Here is a 471-nt window from a genome sequence, read left to right on the forward strand (position 1 = left end):
TTTAAAGCAGTTTGAAGTTGACAGAAGTGTCACGTGGGCTGTAGAGAGGTTTTCCATGCCCCCAGCGCCCACACACGTACAGCCTTCCCTCCCACCAACTTCCCCCTCAGGGTGGTGCAGTTGTTACAATTACTGGGCCTACATTTGCATGTCATTATCAGCCATGTCCATAGTTCACATTAGGGTTCGCTTGTGATATTTTACATCCTGTGGGGCTGGACACACGTACAGTGATGTGTAATCTCCACAATAGTATCATATCTTCTTTTTTCCTCAACTGGCTTTCTCTGTTCTTATCTACTATTTTTTCTTGTTTACGCTTAAGGCCTATTAATTTTACAAAATAACTGGGTTTCATATGTTGTAATCATCTAATTTTCAAAGGTTGTGTAGTTGTACCAAAAACAAAAAAAGCAAACTACAGGATAACATGACACCACTTTTAAAAATACATTGGCATTGGAGTATTTA

Source organism: Octodon degus, unplaced genomic scaffold (assembly GCF_000260255.1).
Source record: "Octodon degus isolate 3935 unplaced genomic scaffold, OctDeg1.0 scaffold00023, whole genome shotgun sequence".
NCBI classification, from domain to species: Eukaryota; Metazoa; Chordata; class Mammalia; order Rodentia; family Octodontidae; genus Octodon; species Octodon degus.